At 42.2% G+C, this 25,886-nt stretch overlaps 1 protein-coding gene across 1 annotated transcript in view; it reads right to left on the reverse strand.

The window, feature by feature from the left end:
- EHD2 (EH domain containing 2) overlaps positions 1-25,886 on the reverse strand; it is an 81,863-nt gene that overhangs the window by 15,189 nt on the left and 40,788 nt on the right. The gene's annotated exons all lie outside the window — the stretch shown is intronic.

Below are 25,886 nucleotides of genomic sequence, written 5' to 3' on the forward strand. Positions count from 1 at the left end.
CGCCAGATTATTCTGTCACGGTGTAAGGTCAGGTTCAGAGACCAGTTGCTATAGCAGTAAAAGGCTTACCTGGAACCAGCAGGATAGGTACACCAGCGGATCCCCCTGGGAATGACGCAGGCTCACCTGAGGTGCGGGGTCTAAGTATTAACCGGTATTCACCAGAGCTCCTAATGGTGGAGATGGATTGGGCTGCGTGTTAATACCAGGTCGCAGATCTCAGGATCACCCCACCAGGGAATGAGCAGACTGGGAACCAATAGCGGATCAACAGGTTAGGGATCAGACGAAAGCAGAGTCGGTCACAAGCCAAGGGTCGGTCACAAATGGTAGCAGATCAATCGTAGTACGTTAGGATGAGACGAAATCGTGGTCAGGAACAAGCCAAAGATCAGTAGCGGAGGAGTAGACAGCAGCAGGAACAGTAGCAGGATATTGGCTGGAAAGGCACAATAATCTGGCAAGGAGGAAGTCCAAGGACATGGCTTATATAGGAAGTTCATGGGAGGAGCAAGGAGTTCAAGGTTCAAGAGCAAATAAGGCACAAGGCAGGATTATCCAATAGAAGAGGCAGAGTGTTGTCCAGCATCCCAGGTAGCTCAGTGAGAAGAGTTACTGCCTGACACAGTAGAAGTCCCAGGTTCAAGTCCAGGCCCTGACAGTGTAGGGCAATTTTCAGTGTGTTTCTATGCTGAGCATTTCCTTCCTATCACATCTGAACAGCCCATGTGACTATAGAGTCACACATGTGGGTGTTTACACAGTGGTAAATGACAGCCCACTAACCAGGTAAACACAATGAGGTGGGATATTACATCTTGATTGATGGAGGCTTCACATCCTTGTTATTCTAAGACACTGGTGGATTTCTGCCAGCCACAGGCTGTGCCCCACCCCTCTAGCCTATGTCTTAGAACAGGGGTGTCTAACTGGTGGCCCTCCAGCTGTTGCCAAACTACAAGTCCCATGAGGAATTGTAAGATTGGCAGTTACAAGCATGACTCCTAAAGGATGAGGCATGATGGGACTTGTAGTTTCGCAACAGCTGGAGGGCCACCAGTTTGACACCCCTGTTCTAAGACATAGGCTAGAGGGGTGGGGCACAGCCTGTGGCTGGCAGAAATCCACCCACACCATGTTATTGCCAAAAAAAGTGGTAAGTTTGTATTTTTAACTCTGTATTATAAAGTCTGTTTTTTTTTAATGTGACCAGCAGAAGAAGACTAGAAGCTCCTCCTGCCACTGTTTCCCTACAGACAGGCTGGGAAAGATCTGGGTCATATGACAGCTGTATATCGCTTAGGAAAAAAGGTACTTAGATTTTTTTTTGTATTAAAAAAATTACAGTGCTATAATCCAAATACAGAAAGAGAAGGGATCGTGTAAATGAAACAGTGGTGTTTATTCACTAAAACTGGTTCACTCAGAATTTTGTGCACCTGTGCATGGTAGCCAATCAGCATCTAACTTTAGCTTGTTCAGTTAAGCTTTAGCAAAAAAATTTGTAAGCTGGTTTCTATGAAGAAGTGCACAAGATTCTGAGTGAACCAGCTTTAGTAAATAAACCCCAGTGCGTGTTTAGTATCACTTTAATAATGATGTACTTTCCCAAGTGAGGAAGAGTCAGAACTTAGAGGAATGTCTCATAGTTGGTAGGGAAACCATAGATCTTCCCTGGCCTGATTTATCGCTGTAGTTCTTGTCCCACTGTGTACCGGACAAAACTCAGGTCATAAATTCTGCATCTCTTTCCTGCACTTTAAGTCACGCAAATCCTATGACCTGTGTAAGACCCCAAACACAAACTTCAGAGATCTTTATAGTCATTGAACCTCAAGATAGATGTGTCTTACACCCTAAAGAGATCGAATATCCTAAACCTCTAAATGTATGAGATATATAAATACACTGCTCAAAAACATTAAAGGAACAATTTAAAAACACATCAGATATCAATGGGGAAAATATGCTGGATATCTATACTGATATGGACTAGGTACTATGTTAGGAATGTAAGGATGCCCCATCATTTGATGGAAATGCAAATTATCAACCTACAGAGGACTGAATTCAAAAACACCCCGAAAATCAAAGTGAAAAAATGATGCAGCAGGCTAGTCCATTTTGGTGACATTTCATTGCAGCAACTCAAAATGGTACTCAGTAGTTTGCATGCCCCCCACGTGCTTGTATGCATGCCTGACAACGTTGGGGCATGCTCCTGAGACAACGAATGGTGTCCTGGGGTATTTCTTCCCTGATCTGGACCAGGGCATCACTGAGCTCCTGGACAGTCCAAGGTGCAACCTGGCGGGGTTGGATGGACCAAAACATAATATCCCAGAGGTGTTCTATTGGATTTATGTCAGGTGAGCGTGGGAGCCATTCAATGGTATCAAATCCTTCATCCTCTAGGAACTTTCTGCATACTCTGGCTACATGAGGCCGGGCATTGTCGTGCACCCAGGACCCACTGCACCAGTATAGGGTCTGAAATCGGGTCCAAGGATTTGATCCCAGTACCTAATGGCAGTCAGGGTGCCATTGTCTAGCCTGTAGAAGTCTGTGCATCCCTCCATGGATATGGCTCCCCAGATCATCACTGACCCACCACCAAATTGGTCATGCTGAACGATGTTACAGGCAACATAACGTTTTCCAAACCCTTTCACATCTGTCCCATGTGTTCAGGGTGAACCTGCTCTCATCTGTGAAAAGCACAGGGCACCAGTAACGGACCTGCCAAATTTTGATGTTCAATGGCAAATGTCAATCACGCTCTATGATGCCGGGCAGTGAGTACAGGGCCCACTAGAGGATGTCAGGCCCTCAGGCCACCCTCATGAAGTCTGTTTCTGATTGTTTGGTTAGAGACATTCACACCAGTGGCCTGCTGGAGGTCATTTTATAGGACTCTTTTGTAAGCCATTCTCAACCAGAGTTCTGTGGAACCCTAGGCTTCCTCCAAAGGTGGCCAAGGGTTCCTTAAGCAGTGGCTAACTGACCTCCCATATGATGGGGCTTGCACAGTTCCAGGGCCAATGCCACTTGGCAGAGCCAGAGACATGACTGTAAGGGTGTTATTCTGATTACCACTGTAAGGGAAGCATTCTTCTTACTGATCATCAGTAACATAAGGGGCATTTTCCCAGTGACCACCAATGAACTAATTTTAGCAGGTGTTCCGTGAGGCCTGAAAATTACTACAAGGGTTCCATTTGAGTAAAAAGATTGAGAAAGGCTATTCTGGACACTCATAGGGATTTGTCCATGTCTTTAAACAGTAAAGTGGCTAAGACTGAATACAGTTGAACAGGTCCTGATCTTTGTATCTATGGCAAGGTTTTCTCATATGTCTTACCTCACACTGAGAAATGGAGGAAAGAATAAAATAAACACATAACAAAACTATTCATATTAATGGATCACTTACTTTCAGCATCAAGAACCTGATTCAGTCAACCTAAAATATCACACATAAAGTAGGACTCGTAGTGTTTGTAATTGTGACTTAGTTACTTTAATGGAAACACTTCATGGGAGAGATATGAAGGTTGCTATTGCTGACCTCCAGGCTGGTTGTTTAGCTGTTGTGATAAAAGTCTTGCTTTGAATCATATACCTAGAACAAGAATGCAGATAAGGAATTCTGACATCTCTTTGACTTTCCTAATCTGCATATTTGCCTCTGGTCAGTAAATTAAAGTGAATTGAAGCTAGAAGGTCAATATAACAGCTAGACAGTTGATATTTTTTGTAGGTCAGCAATGGTGGTTCCCTTATTATCTCTCATGACAGCCTTACATTAACTACTTGCCTACCTGGCCAATTTTGACTTCTCACATACATGTAAAAATCAGCATTTTTTTGTTAGAAAATTACTTAGAACCCCCAAACATTATATATTTTTTAAGCAGATGTGCTAGAGAATAAAATGCTGGTTGTTGCAATTTTTATGTCACACGGTATTTGCACATTGGTTTTACAAACGTAATGTTTTCGGAAAATACATTTTAATTAATTTTAGTGAACACAAACACAATATAATACCCATTTTTGTTAAAATATAAAAAGATTATATTACATTGAGTAAATAGATACCTAGCATATCAAACTTCTAAATTGTGTGCACTTGTGGAACAGCGCCAAACTATGATACCCAGAATTCTCCATAAGCGATGCTTTAAAAGCCTTTACAGTTTACCAGTTTAGAGTTACACAGGAGGTCTGGCACTAGAATTATTGCTCCGGTGCTGATGTTTGCAATGATACCTCACGTGTGGCGCCATCACCATTTACATATGCATGTGGGACTTACGTATGCGTTTGCATTTACACTTAAGCACAATAGGATGGGGGTGCTTTACATTTTTAGCATTTTATTAAAAACTTTTGTTAACATTGATCCTTTATTTTTTTGATCAACTTTATTGCTATCACAAGGGATGAACAACACAGAATGCTGCTGATGGGAGCAGTCCCGGGCTCCTCGATAGGATGGGAGAGCACAGGAAAGGTGGCAGGGGAGGAGGGGCACCCCTTTCCGCCGCCTGTAGAAGTGATCGAGTGGCTAGATAGCGACTTAAATCCCTTCTACAGAAAAGCCCAACGCCAGGTAAAACCTTTGATATTGGGATGATGCCTGTAGCTGCAGTCATCATACCAGTATAACCACTTAAACCTGTCAACATAATTTAATGTCCAACCCCAGTACAAATTTTCGATAGAAGAGCCAAAAACACAAATACAACAATGGCCACGTGTCTTTGACTTATTTCAACATTTTAAAAACTGTCCTTGAAAATGCCCTTGATGTTGACCACCTGCTATAAAACTTGCATGTTTTTTCCTGCAAGTTAGACTAATGTTTTATCCCTTCCCTCCTATATTGGAAAAACAAAGCAAAAAGATTTGGCTGGAGGTATACTTCAAAATTGGAATTCCAGCCAAGCTATTTTTGTTTTGTTTTGAATAGAGGGGAGAATGGATAGAACCTGTGTCAGGTTTTCCTTGCCATCTGTGCTTGTACTGGAGAGATTTCCCCATATGCCTTGGCAAATGGACATGTTATGGGGAATACATACCCAACTAGTTTGACAGAAGATATAAACTTGCTCACTCCATTTAAATCTAAAATATTTTACGCACTGGATTGCATTTGGTGTGAACCAGCTATAGGTTCTGTACATCACAAGCAATATAGTAGGTCCCAGGGTTTCTTCTATGTAATGCATGCTCTATTCAATCTGTTGTATATATGACAAATGTAAGAAAAAAAAAATCTAAAATATGTTGTCCGGAGTGAACATACTTTGTATCTAATAATATTTTGGCTGAATTCAAAAAAGTCAAAATTTGCTATGTTATTGGGAAAATCTAGAAATAGTAATTGTGTCTAAAGCGATACCCTGAAAATGTTACATTTTGTCTGGATGTCCTACTTCCTGTTAAGTGAGGATGCCTAGGCACTTCTATGCCTACAGAATCATAGCTAAAGATTCACAGCTGTATATCTGCAGTAAAATTCTAATGCACTGCTGCCTCTGAATTCCTGTCTCAAGATATCTGGAATGAGATTCGGTGAGGTCACTACTGTACTGCTTACCTTTCTTCATACTGGTGGTTCTGACATGAGGAAGCAAAACTCTGCCTCTACCAAGATGGCCACATCCAGAATGCTGTGAATTCTATGAACGATTCACAAAATACAGCTTGGTATTAACATTGTTGGAGGGCCTGAATCCTTATGGTCCTCTTGCTGTGGATATGGCAGCTGCATACTTGCATTGTTGCCAGTGTTCATCAACCAAACTACTTCATTTCTCTGTTTCTGTTTTCTTGATGCCTATTTTAGAATTCAGTATTAATCTGAAAACATTTTGCAGCTTTTTCAGATACCAACTGGTGTATAGCATGTGGGGAGGCTTCAAGGAGATCTTTTATTATGTTGGATTTTCCTTGTGCTGCAAAATTAACCTGGAAACAAGGGTGTCCTCCTGTTTTTGACCTCCCATATCCAATGGCATAAACCTTCATGCATGGGTGATGAAGAAATCTTTCAGTAGCAATGTGATATCTGTACGCCCAACTGTCATCTGTTGTCTATGAAAAGCATTAGAACTGCCAAATTATTAGAAAAAGTGACACTTAGGCAGACCCAGAAGGTTTTCTAAACTTTGATCCTCCCGTTTGGCAGACAACACATGATGAAGGTATCGCTTATGTTTGGAAAGAATTTCAGGAGAAAAAAGTATATCTGACCTGTTTTGTCATTTTTGTAATTGTCACTTGGGTGGATTGCAATAATATATATAAATGCCCTCATATATAAATTTTGGAAAAAGGAATAAAATATATAACAAATCGAAAAAGAAGTTGTACACTTCTGACAAACAAGAGCCAGTCTTCATTCTTACCCTGAAAAAATTACAAACTATTTCTTTCTATCAACACAGCTCTACTAATATATTCTAATTCTGATCCAATGCTAGTTTTTAATGAATATTTATGTATTTGTGTATAAAAAATAGGAAATAAATATGGTATTTCTTCATGTACAGTAGTTGTAAAGGGCAATAGTGAGCTTTAACATCCAGGCCCTACATGAAGTATTTTCACAGATGTCCGTGCACTAGGATTATATACACCTCCCTCCTCTTGGTGAGGAAGTCCCATGCTCAGCTCTCATTAACAGGACAAAGCAGGGGGACACAGCTAGAAGGTGACAGGAAGAGATAAGGAGGTCCTAATGTTTCCAGGCTGTCTCTGGAGCCATTGCTCAATTTCCCAATGTAATCAGAAAGACTTGTACCTACAATGTTCCCCCACCCCTTTACCAACATAACAAGGCTCCAAATAATTGTTAGTCTCCAAAGTAAGCCAACTCCGCAGGAGCTGATGTAACCATTTACAAACAATATTCCAAATAAATCATCTTATAAGTAAACATACACAGAGTCCAGGTGGAGATAAGCCTAATGGAAAAAAAAACAATGGAGAAGAAGAGAGATCCTAGACAGAGTGAGAATAGAGACTTTTGTTGAGGTACTGGTAAAGAATGGAAAGAGAGCAGAGGAGGATTGACAGGTTAGAAAAGAAATATGGGTTTAAAAAAAAAAAAAAAAAAACATTTATACTCACCTAGGTAGATGCAGAATCAAACTGATGCTGCATCTGTCCCCAGCCGGCTCTAATACTGGGAACTGAGCAATCAAACATTGCTGAACTCAGTTCTCCCCTCCGCTCTAAGCAAAATGCAATGACTGTCAGTTTCCTGCTCTATGTTCTGCCCTTCTAGAGCTCACTGGAGCGCCGGACTGTGCAGGTGGCGGAAGTGGCTGGCTCAGACTGTCAGTGGCACACTGAAAGGCTAGGCCAGCTGCCGGTCCAGGCATCTGGGTGGATGCCAACTTTAAAGTCAGGATCTTTCCAGAGCCTGGACCAGCTGAGTAATGTCAGCCGACAATGGCCTTTAGCCCTCTGTAAATTGAAAATGGATCAAAGGAGTGCAGAACAAACTACACCCTTTTGATCCCCAGTATAGCCAAAATAGCTTTGGCTATACTCCTCGTTTAAATGCTCCAAAGGCCTCTATTGTTTTTCCAGAAGAGGATGGACAAGGGTATCCTTCAATGTTGTACTAACTTTATTTCTACAGTTAAGGCCTAGTTCACAGTAGCATTGAAAGCAGGCATTTGAGGAGCGTTTTTAACGCTCCTCAAACGCCTGTGCAAATGATAATATGAACAGTGCTGTTCACATTACGTGAAGCCTTGGCATCGCTTTGCTTAAAATTAAAGCCTCATGTTGAGTCTGAGAGTATGAAGCCTTTCAATGCCTCCCATTCAAGTCTATGTTACTGCTCTGCAAACGCACTGACAGGCGATTGTGGCGCGGTTATGGTGCGTTTGCAGCACATTAATAACATTACAGTTTATTATAGGCATTTTGGGTGCAGTTTTAACACACAGTAAACGCAGCAAAAATGCACATAAGGCATTTGGGGAGCTTTTTTAATATGTCAAATGTATCTGTTAATGCGCATTAACGCTATATGAATGTTTTTAGGAGTTAGCATTTTGAGGCAGGTGTGAACAAGCCCTAAAGTATATGTAAACTCCCTACCACAGCATGTCCGGTCAGCCCCCACCCTGTCTGCCTTTAGGCGATCTTTGAAAACCAACTTATTCAGGGCCTACCCCACCTCCACCTAAGAACTGTACTTGAATCACCTCCACCAGATCATCCCCCGCAGCTATCACCTTTTGTATAACCTCCCCCTTCCTTTAGATTGTAAGCTCCACAAGCAGGGCCCTCACATTCCTTCTGTACTGAAATGTATTGTAATTGTACTGTCTCCCTTATATTGTAAAGTGCTGCGCAAACTGTTGGCGCTATATAAGTCCTGTATAATAATAATAATAATGTAAACCCTGACCACGAGTTTCTCTTATTTTCTTCTTCTCGGGCTGTTTAATATACCACAGCAGTGTATACTGTACATAGGACCTTGTAGAGCCATGTAAAGTATGTTAATGGTCTGTATAAAAATTTAAAAAACTTCCGCAGACACTAGTTAGAAGAGAAATTAAGAGACAGAGAATTAAATAGTCACTGGGGGGTGGATGAAGAATCACTGGTAATTGAGGATCAGGAGTCACTAGTGATGAAAAGTAGAGTTTCTTAAGGAGGGTAGATACAGTTGTGTTCAAAATAATAGCAGTCAGACATCACTAACCTGATCAATCACTGTTTTTGGTAGAAATGATATTTCTACATGGCAAAATAATTTACTAGCAGGTGTAGTAGAGTAATAGAAATCCAACAGACCCAACACTCATGACATGCATGCTGCTGATTCTGTGTAATTGAATCACTAATTGAAAGGGGCATGTTCAAAATAATAGCAGTGTGGAGTTCTATTAGTGAGGTCATTCATTCTTTGAAAAACAGGTGGCAATTATTGCCCTTATTTAAGGAAGGAAGGCAGCAAATGTTGTACATGCTGGTTACAGTGCATTTCTCTCTGAAATTCGTCTGAACAATATCTGGAACGACCCATTTTCCTCAGAACAGTGTATCTTGATTAAAAAGGTGATTGGAGAGGGGAAAACATATAAAGAAGTGCAGAAAATGATAGGCTGCTCAGCTAAAATGATCACAAATGCTTTAAAATGGCAACCAAAACCTGAAAGACGTGGAAGAAAGCGAAAAACTACCATTCGAATGGATAGAAGAATAGCAAAATGGCAAGGACTCAGCCAACAATGAGCTCCAGGAAGATCAAAGAAGGTCTAAAGTTACCTGTGAGGGCTGTTACAATTAGAAGACGGCTATGTGAAGTCAAGCTATCTGCAAGAAGCCCCCGCAAAGTCCCACTGTTGAAAAAAACACATGTGCTGAAGAGGTTCCAATTTGCCGAAGAACACATTGACTGGTCTTAAGAGAAATGGCGCAACATTTTGTGGACTGATGAAAGTAAGATTGTTCTTTTTGGGTCTAGTGGCCGGAGACAGTTTGTCAGACGACCCCCAAACACTGAATTCAAGCCACAGTACACTGTGAAGACAGTGAAGCATGGTGGTGCAAGCATCATGATATGGGGATGTTTCTCATACTACGGTGTTGGGCCTATTTAGCGCATACCAGGGATCATGGATCAGTTTGAATACATCAGAATACTTGAAGAGGTCATGCTGCCTTATGCTGAAGAGGAAATGCCCTTGAAATGGGTGTTCCAACAAGACAACGACCCAAACACACCAGTAAACGTGCAACATCTTGGTTCCAGACCAACAAGATTGACGTTATGGAGTGGCCAGCCCAATCCCCAGATCTTAATCCAATAGAAAACTTGTGGGGTGACATCAAAAATGCAGTTTCTGAGGCAAATCCAAGAAATAGAGAAGAACTGTGGAATGTAGTCCAATCATCCTGGGCTGGAATACCTGTTCACAGGTACCAGAAGTTGGTTGACTCCATGCAACACAGATGTACAGCAGTTCTCAGAAACAGTGCTTATACAACTAAATATTAATTAAGTGATTCAAAGGAAAGCAAAATCTTCAAACATTTTTCAGTTTATATAGTGAATGTTTGAGTTTGTAAAGAAGAATACAAACACTGCTATTATTTTGAACAGTCTAATCACTTTTCTTCAATTTTTTTAGAGGAACAACACAAATTTGATCTATTTTTCTTCATGTTTTGATTTGGAATAGAATGTGTAGTGTTCCCAATGCATTTGTGTGTATGGAAATAAAAGCTATTAGAAGGATTTTGAGCTTTATTCACTTTTTTCAACACACTGCTATTATTTTGAACACAACTGTAGATAACTGGGTAGGAAAGAACATTAATCACTAGAAAGTCAGGAATCATAGATGAAGGAAGATCGATATTTACTGGTCAGTGGAGATCAGGAGTCAATGGTGAAGGAAGACAGGAGGCAACTGATGAGAAGAGATCAGAAGTCATTGGGAAAGGGAGATCAGGAGTCACTACTGAGAGGAGATAGGAAACACTGCTCAAGAAATTTTGGAGTCACTGGTCAGGAATCACTGATAAAGGGGAGATCTGAAGTCACAAATGAGGAAAGATCAAGAGTGGTGTGAGAGAAAATCAAACTACACTTGCAATAAAAGATCTAAAGTCACTGTTGAGACAACATTAGGAGTTACTGATGAAGGAAGATTAGGAGTCACAGGTGAAGGGAGATCAGAAGGCACTGGTGGCAGGAGACCAGGAGTTGAGCTTGACATACACATATAACTGCAAAAAAAACGAACATATTCCTCAATCCAATCTTTTTTTGGCTATTTGCTAGCTGTTAAAATACCCAGACAGTGACTGTTTCTGACTGTATACAAGCATTTTCAGCTGACAATTTTCCACCCGACTCCTTTTATTTTATATTTGAGGGATGTAGGTTGGGAGGTGGCAACATCGGTTCATAGCTGAAACTTACTCATTTTATGGCCAGCTTTAAGCTGCCCATACATGGATAGAAATTCAGCCGGTTCAGCAGGGATTGGCCGAATTTTAATCCATGTATGGGCACCATATTTGAGCAGAAGTTGATCTACTGATTGTACAACCACCCTGTTGGAATAGCTATAGCATGCAGCACTGGTTTTTTGTATTCTGATGGCAGGAAAGTTTCCCTGCAGTCAGAATATAATGACCCAGTAGGAGGATTCCCCCATCCACCACAAATGTGTGGATGGGAGAATTAGGTCAGTTATTTTTCGTTCAGCCTGCTGGGGCTGACTCATCTATGGCCAGCTTTAATGGTGACGGAAGATTAGGAGTCCCTGTAGAAGGGAGATCAGGAGTCACTTGTGGGAGGAGAGTATGGCTGGCCATAGATGAAGTGATTTTCTTTCCTACAACCATGATTGATAGGTGTCAGGTCTTTTTAATGTCTGTTACCATCCCAGTCCTTTCCTCTCCATAATGTTTTCTCTTACACTACAGCTTTTGTTCTCCCTCACATGCTGTTCTTTCCTCTCTCCCCCACTCATACTCTCTGTTTCTATGAGTAAACTGACAGGAATGTGCTGGCTTTGGGTCACACACCATTTTCCCAGTCTGTCTGCCAGAGACCAGAAGAGAAGCAGAATCTTCTGGTGTCAGAATAGGCCTGTTCTTCCATGTTAATTGTCCTTGCCACGGTCTTTACCTTTCTTGTACCTCACAGACAGACAAACCTTTTCATGTGTTCAGGTGCAATCACAACAATTACTAGAAAACAGTATAATGTAGCTCATGCAGTCCTCCCTTTGCTAAAACAGAATACAATTCTTAAACCACACCCATGCGAGAGAAAAAAAACGTAACCACCTAAAAGGATAACTTCACCAAAAAAAAAAAGTTTTTCATATTGGTGGGCAGAGGATGGGGTCTAAAGCTTCAGCATGGAGATCTTCATATCCTTCCGTCCTGGCTGTGACAGACTTTTCTTGGCTGAATGCAAGTAGTAGTGTCCTCCATATATTCTGATGGAGAATACAGGAAGTTCAGGTGACTCTAGGAGTGGTGGTGGTGGTATGGGATACTAAATGCCATGTGCAAGATCTGCCTGTCAAAGGCAAGTCAAAGCTCAGTCAACATATTAGAATCTCTTTGTATAATCTCCTTTAGATCTGCTAACAACTGTGTAGTGCAAGGGCCTTTATGACTAGATACAGATTGAATGGATAATTTAGAAAGGTCCCCACAATAAATAGGTTTGGTAAATCTAATGTTGATAGTAGAAAGATTGTACAGTCAGATTGTAATGTGTATGATGACACTAATGCAGGCCATACACTATACAACCTGATTGTACAATCAATCTCCTCACGTATCACAAATCTACTAAGCGACATATCAGCATGGATGTCACATCACTACCTTAAACTCAATCTTTCAAAAACTGAGCTTGTAATATTTCCTCCTCCCCGGTCCCCCACTCATGACTTTACCATTAAGATCAACAGCACTACCAGTGGTCCTTCCCCTCATGCCAGGGTGCTAGGCAAAATCCTAAACTCTGACCTCTCCTTTGGGCCCCACATCCACTCACTGGCTAAATCCTGCCGCCTCAACCTCTGGAACATTTCCAAAATCCGCCCCTTCCTGACCAATGACACCACAAAACAACTTATCCACGCCTTGGTTATATCCCGCCTCGATTACTGCAACTCACTCCTCACTGGTCTACCGTTACACAGGCTATCCCACCTTCAGTCTATTATGAATGCTGCTGCTAGACTCATACACCTTACCAACCAATCAGCGACTGCTTCCCCTCCCTGCCAATCCCTCCACTGGCTTCCACTAACCCAACGTATAAAATTCAAAATACTAACCACAGCTTACAAAGCCATCCACAACACTGCCTCCAGCTACATCACCAACCTCATCCGCAGATACCGCCCAAATCGCCCACTCCGCTCCTCCCATGATATTCTCCTCTCTAGCTCCCTCATCACCTCCTCCCACGCTCGCCTCCAGGACTTCTCCGAAGCCCCTCCCATCCTCTGTAACTCCCTACCACAGCATGTCCGGTCAGCCCCCACCCTGTCTGCCTTTAGGCGATCTTTGAAAGCTCACTTCTTTAGGGAAGCCTACCCCACCTCCACCTAAGAACTGTACTTGTATCACCTCCACCAGATCATCCCCCGCAGCTATCACATTTTGTATCACCTCCCCCTTCCTTTAGATTGTAAGCTCCACGAGCAGGGCCCTCACATTCCTTCTGTACTGAAATGTATTGTAATTGTACTGTCTCCCTTATATTGTAAAGCGCTGCGCAAACTGCTGGCACTATATAAATCCTGTATTATAATAATAATAATAATACAGTCTCCTTTAGCCTTGACAAAACTATTTAATCTAAAACAAATCTAAACAATCAATTCCTTTGTAACAAATCAGATCAATAAAATGTTTGTAAAGGCTTAGTGATTTTACCTTAATGCATTCTATACATTAAGGTAAAAAAACTTCTGAGCCAGAGTATCCCCCCAGCCCCCCTTATACTTATCTGAGCCAGATCATGATCAGCGATTTGCACAAGAGCAGCAGATCTCTCTGCTCTCTCCCTTCTTACTAGGCAGATTGATGGCAGCGAAAACCATTGGAAAAAATTTCAGACATTTACAGTGTTTCCAAGTCTTAATACATACCTTGAATGCCCCTCTTCTCAAAAAGACACAATCCGCTGAATTTCGATTCATCAATGGCCAGTTTTAGGGCTTGTTCACACTTGACTAAATTTCTAACTCTTAACAAACGTTCATATAGCGTTAGTATGGGCGTTAGACAGGTGTTTTACAGGAGTTAAAAAAAGCTCCCCAAATGCCCTATGTTCAGATTTGATGCATTTTATAAGCATTTTACAAGTGTTAAAGCTCACCAAAAATGTCCATAATAACTGTAATGTTATTAAAGTGCCGCAACCGCACTGCAAACACCCTGCAGCTCATTTGTGGAAAGTCACCATAGACTTGAATGGGAGACAATGGTCAGTCTAAAGCAGTGGTTCTCAACCTTTCTAATGCCGCGACCCCTTAATACAGTTCCTCATATTGTGGTGACCCCCAACCATAAAATTATTTTCGTTGCTACTTCATAACTGTAATTTTGCAGTGGGAGGACTAGTGCCACATCATTGGTGTCAGTGGAAGGAGTAGTGCCCCATCACTGATGTCAGTGGGATGAATAGTGCCCCATCGTTGGTGTCAGTGGGAGGAATAGTGCCCCATCGTTGGTGTCAGTGGGAGGAATAGTGCCCCATCGTTGGTGTCAGTGGGAGGAATAGTGCCCCATCGTTGGTGTCAGTGGGAGGAATAGTGCCCCATCGTTGGTGTCAGTGGGAGGAATAGTGCCCCATCGTTGGTGTCATTGGGGGGAATAGTGCCCCATCGTTGGTGTCAGTGGGGGGAATAGTGCCCCATCGTTGGTGTCAGTGGGGGGAATAGTGCCCCATCGTTGGTGTCAGTGGGAGGAATAGAGCCCCAACATTGGTGTCAGTGGGGGGAATAGTGCCCCAACATTGGTGTCAGTGGGGGGAATAGTGCCCCATCATTGGTGTCAGTGGGGGAATAATGCCCCGTCATTGGTGTCAGTGGGGGAATAGTGCCCCGTCATTGGTGTCAGTGGGGGGAATAGTGCCCCGTCATTGGTGTCAGTGGGAGGAATAGTGCCCCGTCATTGGTGTCAGTGGGAGGAATAGTGCCCCGTCATTGGTGTCAGTGGGGGGAATAGTGCCCCGTCATTGGTGTCAGTGGGGGGAATAGTGCCCCATCATTGGTGTCAGTGGGAGGAATAGTGCCCCATCATTGGTGTCAGTGGGGGGAATAGTGCCCCATCATTGGTGTCAGTGGGGGGAATAGTGCCCCATCATTGGTGTCAGTGGGGGGAATAGTGCCCCATCATTGGTGTCAGTGGGGGGAATAGAGCCCCATCATTGGTGTCAGTGGGGGGAATAGTGCCCCATCATTGGTGTCAGTGGGGGGAATAGTGCCCCATCATTGGTGTCAGTGGGGGGAATAGTGCCCCATCATTGGTGTCAGTGGGGGGAATAGTGCCCCATCATTGGTGTCAGTGGGGGGAATAGTGCCCCATCATTGGTGTCAGTGGGGGGAATAGTGCCCCATCATTGGTGTCAGTGGGAGGAATAGTGCCCCATCATTGATGTCAGTGTGGTGGAGGGGGAAATAGTGCCCCATCTTTGGGGTCAGGGGGGGGAATAGTGCCCCATCGTTGGTGTCGGTGGGGGGAGGAATAGTGCCCCATTCTTGGTGTCAGTGGGGGGAGGAATAGTGCCCCATCGTTGGTGTCTGTGGGGGGGAGGAATAGTGCCCCATCGTTGGTGTCAGTGGGGGGGAGGAATAGTGCCCCATCATTGGTGTCAGTGCGGGGGGGGGAGGAAATAGTGCCCCATCATTGGTGTCAGTGGGAGAAATAGTGCCCCATTGTTGGTATTAGTCACACAAATGATGGGGCACTATTCCTCCCACTGACACCAATGATACTTACCTTGCTGACCCCTGCTCCAGCCTGGGCTCGCTCTCTCACTTACCTGTCAGCTGTCTTCCTTCTCTGGCCGCTCTCCTCTTCACTTACTCCGGCAGTTCCCTCGATCTTCTTAGATCTACGCGCGCTGCCGCTCGGCTCCTCCTCTCCAAGCTCCACCTCCTCGCTGGTGATTGGCCGCCTGTGTGCCTCTCCTGAGCTACAGTTCCGGTGGCCAATCAGCGGCGAGGAGGCGGAGTTGTTGAGGGATCCCGGAGGTGTGGCCAGGTGACAGGGCAGCGTGTCATCCCGCCCACACATCGACTGAGTCAGAGGAGCGGTGTCTCGGTTCCTAAGACCATCGGAAATATGTGTTTTCCGATGGTCTTAGGCGACCCCTGGGAAATGGTCGTTCGACCCCCAAAGGGGTCGCGACCCCCAGGTTGAGAACCGCTGGTCTAAAGGCTCAAGGTTTTTTACCTTCATGCATAGTATGCATGAAGGTAAAAAACCATCTGTGTATAGCTGCCCCCCAAGGCTTACCAGAAACCCATCTGAATCCAGCAATATCCACGAGAGCCTCGGCTTTCTGGGGTCTCCCACTCCTGATTGGCTGAGTCAGCAGCAGGAGACATTGGCTCCTGCTGCTGTCAATCACAATCAGTGAGTCAGTCAGGAGAGGGAGGGGCTGGGCCAACCTGCCGCTCTGTGTGCGAATGGACATGCAGAGCTGTGGCTCAGGAGCACGCCTGGTCGGGTTACCTCCACAGCAAGCTGCTTGCTATGGGGGCACCTGACAGGAGGGAGGGGCCTGGAGTGTCGGCAGGGGACCTGAGAAGAGGAGGATCTGGGCTGCTCTGTGCAAAACAGTTACACAGAGCGGGTAAGTATGACATGTTTGTTATGTAAAACAAAAAACAAGACTTTAGTATCACTTTCAGCTTTCCTTGGAGCTCCGCCTGTCTGTTAAAGCTCCAGCGCCCTGACTCTATCGGCAAGCTGTATTGGCTGCAAGACGCAGGTTCCTTCTGTCTGCCTGCTGCCCGGAGATTACTGGATTGTACTGGAGATTTAAATCGACTAAAATATGACTAAAACAATTCAGAAGACTATATTCAACATTTAGCACTATCCTTTTACAAATAAAATCCCCACCAAGTTACTAACACAATCCTTCCCCTGAAGTACAAATAACATCGAAAAAAATATATATAGTAAACTTGATTACCCTCTAATCAGTATTAGTGTATAAACATAAAGTCCAAAGCCCTAAAGAAATAGTAAAACAAAAAAAAAAAAAAACAATAACCATCCAAAAGAAAAAAACAAAAAGTCCAAAATAGAGTCCCAAATTATTATCTGTGATATCTTAATTCTTCATATCTTCCAAAATCTTTGTGATATACTTCAAACCAAATCTTCATATACCTCAAAGAAAAAAACTCAACATGTGTGATATCTTCAAAGAAAGGGGTATATAAAACGTGTCACACGTGTTTCATGCACATAAAAAATTAACGTGCCACCACAACCGTGAAAGAGGAAATCCCTCAGCCTTAGGAGTCAATCCACTGCATACCACTAGAGGAAGTGCATAGTTACCCTCAGAATGGTATCAAGGGTCTGAGTACTTCTTTCCAACCTTTAAATATTCCTTCAGCCTTTCCAGCCACTTCCCACAGACCTCATAAACAGACCAGGGATCAGTATGTATCATAAAACTTATAGCACTTTATTGTAGCAACTTACATTCAAATAAGATGACATCAGCTTCCACATCACAAACGATATGTTCACAATCCTGCCTCTCCTCATAAGTGTATAGATTCCACACTATCTCACTCCCAAGGGGGAACCGATTGCCTGTGGTAAGTCCCCAGTACCTCAAAGCCCCATGAGGATTCCAGGAAGCCACAGCCGCATGTACCAGGATCAAAAATGGCCGTCGCCGCACTTCCGGAAGAGCGTCACTACGTCACCACGTCACGTGCCCCGGACGCGTTTCGTCACATCCGGACTTTGTCAACAGGGATACGGACGTGTCTCCTCATTCCCCTTAAATACCAACCAGGGCGGGGAAATAATTGCCGCGGCCATCTTACATCCTGGAACACTGGATATCCTCACTCACCTATATGAGGCATATCAGGGCCGGTGAGACGGAACACAGAGAAGCCATTATCAAACACGGCAAAACTGTCACCAACACACCCCCCAATCTATAAACCACATTTTCCACCAAAACATCATAACACTTCATAGAACTAATGTCAACAATAAGGGTCCAAAGATAAACCCATATACAGACAACTATTATAAAAATATATAGATTAAAAATTATATCAATTAAACTATGTTCCCTCCCACTAGCAATGTAAACAAATATATCCTCTTTTAAAATATATTCCACCCCCTAAAATTCATCTAGATTAATAAAAATATTAATACTAAATAATCCTAAATAATAAAAAAATAATCATAAAATAATCTGAATAAAATAAAAAACTAAAAAATAATAAAAAAATATAATAAAAAAAAAAAAAATATTACTTTTCCCCGTTATATCGAGCATTCAATTACTGGTCAGAAATAAAACAATTTAGGTCTAATTCAATATTAAGACCCTTGGGTTTTAGAGTATTCAGCCTATAAATCCAAAAAGTTTCATTTTTGGATATCTCCTGTACCCTATTGCACCCCCTCCAATGGGATTCCAGGACATCGATACCACAAAACTTTAGAAGGCTCGGATCCGAACCATGAAACTCACGAAAATGTTTGGACACACTGTGTTCTTTCTTCCCTTTTTTTATATTCTCAACATGTTCCTTCAATCTAATTTTTAGATCTCTTTTAGTTCTACCAACATATTGAATTTTACAGGGGCATTCTAATAGATAAGTCACATATTTCATATTGCAAGTAATAAATTTATTAATTGCAAAAGATTCTCCCGTCACGCAAGATATAAATGTTGTGATTTTCCTCTCTTTTATACCTGTGATTTTACAAATTTTACACTTTTTACAAGGAAAAAAACCTTGGAGTCCGAACATCTTCGGCTTCCTAGGGGGAGAAATCACCCCTTTTACCAATAAATTTCACAAATTCTCACTTTTTCTATAAATAAACCGAGGTTTTTCAGGTAAAATCTTTCCCAACATGGGATCTTTATGTAATAAAGGCCAGTGCTTCCTAATAATATTTTCTACCCCTTTGTACTGACAGCTAAATTTTGAGATGAAGGCACAATCCACTACTTTGTTTTCTTTACCATCACGGTATCTCTTACTTATAGTGTTCTTTATCTTCCTATCCCCTATATAATTCTGACTCACTTTATATCTAATTTTTTCCAATTGTATAGGATCATATCCTTTAGACACAAACCGATTTTTTATCAACTCTGATTGTATAATGTAATCCTCCAGCCTCGAACAATTCCTCATAACACGTATGAATTGGCCCTTTGGGATTCCTTGAATCCATGAAGGGTGATGGCAACTGTTGGTAGGGATGAACCCATTCCTGTCTGTATCTTTGAAGAAGGTTTTAAAACACAATTTGTTTTCAGATTTAAACATGTGTAGATCTAGGAAATTCACCGATTCCCTACTCTTAGCAATCGAAAAACCTAGTTCATATTTATTTGTGTGAATATGGTCTACAAAGATGTTAAATTCTACATCAGTACCCTCCCATACTACCAAGATGTCGTCAATGTACCGCCTCCACACCTTCAGGCCTCCCCACTTTTTTCCAAAGATTTCTGCATCCTCCCATTTGGCCAAAAAAATATTTTTTTATTATTTTTTAGTTTTTTATTTTTTATTTTATTCAGATTATTTTATGATTTTTTTTATTATTTAGGATTATTTAGTATTAATATTTTTATTAATCTAGATGAATTTTAGGGGGTGGAATATATTTTAAAAGAGGATATATTTGTTTACATTGCTAGTGGGAGGGAACATAGTTTAATTGATATAATTTTTAATCTATATATTTTTATAATAGTTGTCTGTATATGGGTTTATCTTTGGACTCTTATTGTTGAAATTAGTTCTATGAAGTGTTATGATGTTTTGGTGGAAAATGTGGTTTATAGATTGGGGGGGGTGTTGGTGACAGTTTTGCCGTTTTTGATAATGGCTTCTCTGTGTTCCGTCTCACCTGCCCTGATATGCCTCATATAGGTGAGTGAGGATATCCAGTGTTCCAGGATGTAAGATGGCCACGGCAATTATTTCCCCGCCCTGGTTGGTATTTAAGGGGAATGAGGAGACACGTCCGTATCCCTGTTGACAAAGTCCGGATGTGACGAAACGCGTCCGGGGCACGTGACGTGGTGACGTAGTGACGCTCTTCCGGAAGTGCGGCGACGGCCATTTTTGATCCTGGTACATGCGGCTGTGGCTTCCTGGAATCCTCATGGGGCTTTGAGGTACTGGGGACTTACCACAGGCAATCGGTTCCCCCTTGGGAGTGAGATAGTGTGGAATCTATACACTTATGAGGAGAGGCAGGATTGTGAACATATCGTTTGTGATGTGGAAGCTGATGTCATCTTATTTGAATGTAAGTTGCTACAATAAAGTGCTATAAGTTTTATGATACATACTGATCCCTGGTCTGTTTATGAGGTCTGTGGGAAGTGGCTGGAAAGGCTGAAGGAATATTTAAAGGTTGGAAAGAAGTACTCAGACCCTTGATACCATTCTGAGGGTAACTATGCACTTCCTCTAGTGGTATGCAGTGGATTGACTCCTAAGGCTGAGGGATTTCCTCTTTCACGGTTGTGGTGGCACGTTAATTTTTTATGTGCATGAAACACGTGTGGCACGTTTTATATACCCCTTTCTTTGAAGATATCACACATGTTGAGTTTTTTTCTTTGAGGTATATGAAGATTTGGTTTGAAGTATATCACAAAGATTTCGGAAGATATGAAGAATTAAGATATCACAGATAATAATTTGGGACTCTATTTTGGACTTTTTGTTTTTTTCTTTTGGATGGTTATTGTTTTTTTTTTTGTTTTTTTTTTTACTATTTCTTTAGGGCTTTGGACTTTATGTTTATACACTAATACTGATTAGAGGGTAATCAAGTTTACTATATATATTTTTTTCGAATTCAGAAGACTAAAGTATGACTAAATGTAAAAAGACATTTTAGTCAAAAGACTATGACTAAAACTAAGATGACATTTTACATCAAAATTAACAGTGCTGCATAAACACAGGGAAGTTGAAGACTAAAGCAGGCCATACTCTGAGGCTTCCATTACACTTACACTATATTGCCAAACGTATTGGGACACCCCACCAAATCATTGGATTCAGGTGTTCCAATCACCTCCATGGCCACAGCTGTATAAAATCAAGCACGTAGGCATGCAGACTGCTTCTACAAACATTTGTGAAAGAATGGGTCGCTCTCAGGAGCTCAGTGAATTCAAGCATAGTACCGTGATACGTGGCCTCCTCTGCAATAAGTCCATCCGTGAAATTTCCTTGCTACTAAATATTCCACAGTCAACTCAGCCACGAACTGGTAGGCCATGTAAATGACAGAGCAGGGTCAGCGCATGCTGAAGCACACAGTGCGCAGAAGTTGCTAACTGCAGAGTGTATAGCTAAAGACCTCCAAACTTCATGTGGCCTTCAGATTAGCACAACAGTGTGTAGAGAGCTTCATGGAATGCATTTCCATGGCTGAGCAGTTGCATCCAAGCCTTACATCACCAAGTGCAATGCAAAGCATTAAATTCAGTGGTGTAAAGTACACCGCCACTGGACTCTAGAGCAGTGGAGACGTGTTCTCTGGAGTGACCAATCACGCTTCTCTGTCTAGCAATCTGATGGACATGTCTGGGTTTGGCATTTTCCAGGAGAACGGTACTTGCCTGACTGCATTGTGCCAAGTGTAAATTTTGGTGGAGGGGGGATTATGGTGTGGGATAGTTTTTCAGGGGTTGGGCCACTTGGTTCAAGTGAAGGGAACTATTAAGGTGTCAGCATACCAAGACATTTTGGACAATATCATGCTCTCAACTTTGTGGGAACAGTTTAGGGATGGGCCCTTCCTGTTCCAACATGACTGCACACCTGTGCACAAAGCAAGGTCCATAAAGACATGGATGAGCGAGTTTGGGATGGAGTAACTTGACTGGCCTGCACAGATTTCTGACCTCAACCCCATAGACCACCTTTGGGATGAATTAAAGCGGAGACTGCGAGCCAGGCCTTCTCCTGTGACATCACACAGTCAAACCTTCCCATAGACACACTCCTAAACCTTGTGGATGGCCTTCCCAGAAGAGCTGAAGCTGTTATATCTGCAGAGGGCGGGGCCAACTCAATATTGAACCCTACGGACTAAGACTGGGATGCCATTAAAGTTCAAGTGCGTGTAAAGGCAGGCCGACCAATACTTTTGGCAATAGTTTATGTTGTCTACTGAAGACTGATCTATGGCAGTATTCACTTGAATGGGTCATGTTCAGTGTGTCATAGTGCCTATCGAATGCAACAGAGGATTTAATTCCTGCCACAGCCGTGGCCTGTATACACGCCTTACCACTGCCTTCGCAGCATAAAGGGGAGTGGTCAGGGCAGTATTATTATTATTATTATATAGTATTTATAAAGCGCCAACAGTTCGCTCAGCGCTGTACATTACAATGGGAGACAGAACATGCAACAGTACAATAACAATACAATGCGACAGTAAAACCAAAGCTGAACTGCATGTTTTTACTATACCCAATCACAAATGTAAACCCCCCCTAAAAGTTATCTTTCATTCAGCCTGCTATACAGCATGGATGGAAAATTTCCTGCTGCAGCTATTGCCTTCACTGATCTCTCTTCTGTCAGTTTCTCCGCCGATCGGTGACTGACATGTACAGGAGCGAATGACAATGTGGGTAAGCGTGTGTGCCCCCTACCTGGAAAAGCAGAATCACATATATATACTTTACTGTGTATATATATATATATATATATATATATACACATACATATATACACAAACACAGTAAAGCTGCTATAGGGCGGATGGCAAGTGGTTAAGGCAGGACATAGATTATACAATTTTCTTTCACTCCACTGTTAGTGGAAGGACAGAAAATTGCTTGATTCCCTCATCAACACAGTGGGGGAGATTTACTAAAGCTGGTTCACGCAGAATCTCGTCCACCTGTGCATGGTAGCCAAATAGCTTCTAACCTCAGCTTGTTCAATTAAGCTTTAGCAATAAAACCTGGAAACCAACTGATTTCCATACAGAAGTGCAGGAGATTCTGCGTGAACCAGCTTTAGTAAATAAACCCCAGAAAGTGTTGATGGGAGAATGCCTTCCACAGTGCTATTGTGTTCTGCTGGCAGGGAGCCTTCCCCGCCAGCAGAACACAATCATCAGTGTTGCTGGCTATAGCTGGCTGCACTAATCATTCAGGAAAAATCTGACAGGCTGGCTGTACACAAGTCAATTGATAGATCAACTTGTATACAACCAGGGTCACATATATATGTATCCAAATTTGCAGGTCCCTGCTGAGTCAGCCCAATTTTGATCCATGTATGGCCTAACACAGGTACCTGCAGTCACAAAAAGATGCTACACTACTGTCTTTTGTTAACTAATGTTTTACACAAGATAAAGTTAGGCTAGTCTTCACAGGAAATCTACAGGAGCAAATCTATATAGCAGGGAATCTGGCATTCACTAAATTGTCACTGCAGGTGAATCTGTCAGGTACATGTATTTTAAATTATAGTGATTGATTAGCCACTAATAAATGTTTGGTGGAAGAAACATTCAATGGTTTGTAAATATGCCCTCTTGCAACCAGGGTTAGTGGTATATTTGAGATTAGATAGTTACCATTAAATGAAAAACTGACACAATATAAGTTATAATACCGGATTAAATAAATGTATGTCTCTTGAAGTGCTGCTTTGGAAACTTAGCTGTACCACTCCTTTTTTTGAACAAGTCCTATAATGTACGAATGTGACCCATTTTCCCTAATATGGCTAATAGAGCCATATACATCCTTAGTATTGCTCCCTGCTCTGTGATTGTGTGACCTTGCTAATTGAGCCCATGCTGTGTGTTTATGGATATCAGTCCATTCACAATGAGAGGTCTATATATCCACTTCCCTTTTTAAACATGTGCCCATGTTACTTGGATAAAACACGTGTGATAACAAGATATGTGTAACAACAGCTGTCTAGCTTAATGACTCAATAAGAGGGAGTTCCCCCAAGACTCACTTTCAAAAGAACTTGATACATCCATCAGCCAAGTAGACCGATGTCTGAAGACCCACCGCACAGTACAAAACTGGACCTGAACAGAGACTGTGTTGTTCTCTCCATCACTGAGACAAATGAAAACTTTTCATTGAAATTTATCATTTTTTTTTTTTTTTATGAAGAGTAGCAATGAGCCAAATATACCTGGGTACAGTTCAGGTACATTCGTCGGAGGTTAGCAAAATCCAGATACTGAATCCAAACCCCATTAAAATACAAGCTGTACGATGTATACAACCTACTATAACAAAACTGACACATCCATATCGAAATAATGCTTTTTTTTATTGTTGGCAAATGACAGCTTATGTTAATAGTGGGCCTCACACAAAAAAAAAATGTGGAGTTCCCCTAAAGATATATACCAGACCACCCTTATCCTTGATGAGGGTCTGGTATGGATGTCAAGGGGGACACCATACAAAAAAAAAACACAAAATAAAACAAAAATAAAATCAACATGGCCTCCCCCTTAAATTTTGAAGGGGAGCACCACACAAAAAAAGAAAAACACTACTTGGGTTCTCCTCAAAATCCAGACCAAACCCTCACCTGCATGCAGCCTGGCAGGCCAGAAAATGCAACATTTGGGACAGCGTGTTGTCCACTCTTCCTCCTGAACAGCACTAGGCCACATGCCCTCAAAATGAGAATTGTAAATTGTCAGATTTTTTAAAAAGTTGGTATTGAAAGCACTCTTGTAAGTGTTTAGAATGGCCAATATATGCAACATGCAATATGCCCTAGGCTACAATGTTAGGTGTAAATGCTTTAGTGCACAATGTTCTGGTGTTAACAGTCTGTAATGTACATGTGACATGATATAACGTACATGTGACATAAATGTACAGATTTGAGTAGATAAGATGTGATCAGTAGCAATATGTAATCGTAACTGTAGGGACATTCCATTGTCATTAAAGATGTATATTCTGTAGGGACATTCCATTATCATTAAGGATGTATATTCAGCCAGAGGTACTCAGACACAGAGGCATCAATTAGGCTGAAAAGCCTGCCTTCGGGGATGTGACACCTTTGTGTTAATAAGGTTGTCACCTTCTGGTGAAACCGGTTTAAAGGAAGTGGCTCCAGACATTCTGGCTTCATGACCGCAGGGAGCTAAAGATATATCCATCCATCAAAAGGGGTATGTTTAATCTCTCATAAAAGCTAAAATATTAGTTGCAGAGAGATGAACATACCCCCTTCTATTTGGGCATTCTGTAGGCTACAGCGGCACTAAAAATCATTTGTGGTTTAAGCAGAAGGCCAGGAAAATGCAGGAAATGGTTAGGTGGCGCTGGATCGTGACAGTCGAATGGTGTTTGGTACTGTCGCGATCGGGCCGATGCGCTGGTGTCGGTAATCCAATCCCCGACTTGGTGTTTCAAGCCGGCCTAAGTCCGATTGAACTTGGGCAGGTCGGCATCCAGAACATCCTGTGGGCAGGTACAGGAGCAGCCCCCCATGTCCATATTCCCATAAAAGGAGTACCCGGACATTAAAACATTTGTGATTCGTATGGAGCAGTTCGATTTGACTGACGGATTGCTGACGCTCTGACTTGCTCCAGTCGCAGGATAGATCTTGGTAAAAGGTTTATTCTGTTTTATTCCTTTTTTATTTTATAGTGAATAGTCATTTGTGTGTCTTCTTGTACTTTTTGTATTTCTGTAACTTTTTATATTTTGTACATATTTTATGCACTGCCCACTTTCAGGAAATTAAATCTTAAAATTAGTGACTTCTGTGTATTTAAGCACGTGCTCATATCTTCGGAGAGATTAGATTGGAGAGATTAGATTGGATTAGATTAGATTGTATTGTATTTTAGTGCCTTTAAATGCTCGGTCAAGCTCATTGCCAATCTGTATGCAATTACACTGTGTGTGGGCAGATTGCGTGCAGATTGTAAAAGGTAACAGATCGGCCAGACGGAGATCTGTGTGTGGGGTGTCCCAGCAGACCGTTCTGTGGATAAACTGTTGGGTGGTGGCAGGCTACCTTTTGTGGTGTGTCTGGTGCGGGGGGGGGGGGGGGTGGACAGTGGAAGGG

Source organism: Staurois parvus, unplaced genomic scaffold, assembly GCF_062004578.1.
Source record: "Staurois parvus isolate SC_StPar_1 unplaced genomic scaffold, SC_StPar_1.0 ptg000340l, whole genome shotgun sequence".
NCBI lineage: Eukaryota > Metazoa > Chordata > Amphibia > Anura > Ranidae > Staurois > Staurois parvus.